Here is a 730-nt window from a genome sequence, read left to right as displayed (position 1 = left end):
ACACAAATAGTGGGTATAATATTAAAATCGAACACATCCAAGTGAGACCTAATTGAGAATGAATACATGCAAGTGAGAATAATTGAAAAATATAATCTGATTTGTTACTATAATTGATAGTAGAATAACATTGAATCACTTTTATAAATGTTAGAGATACAAATAGGACGATTTAAATGTTAGGGACACAAATAGGACTTACCCCAAACATTAGGGACAAAAACAACACTTTACTCATTAAAATGTAGTTAGTAATGACACATGTAAGTCCATCAAGATTAAAATATGTATCTAAGATTTACGAGTGTTTATAGAGACATCTAATAAATTATCTACCGAAAATATTCTTATAAGTATATGAAAACTTAAATCGATTTATTTCTGTTAGAAATATAATTATTTATGTACTTACTCAAATATATTTAAGTTTTTCAAAAAAATAATTTCATGATATAGGATTAGAGTTTTTATAAATTAAAAGTTTAAAATTTGATCCTTATTTCGGATAAGACAAATAAAAAAAAACTTACGTAAAAATTATTACAAAGTTAAAAAGAGACTTTTGCGTAAAAGAATGTGTTAGAAATATAATTATTTATATTTTTTTATTAATTTAAATTTTTAATAAAAGTAATTTTATGACAACTTTAAACATAACTTCTAACCCTTTATTTTAAGAAAGAAATATTAGTAAAATTTGAGTTTTTTCCTCTCCATTTCAATTTTAATA

This window comes from Arachis duranensis, chromosome 10 (assembly GCF_000817695.3).
Source record: "Arachis duranensis cultivar V14167 chromosome 10, aradu.V14167.gnm2.J7QH, whole genome shotgun sequence".
Taxonomy (NCBI): domain Eukaryota; kingdom Viridiplantae; phylum Streptophyta; class Magnoliopsida; order Fabales; family Fabaceae; genus Arachis; species Arachis duranensis.
The sequence above is the reverse complement of the archived record's forward strand: the minus strand, read 5'-3'. Positions refer to the sequence as shown.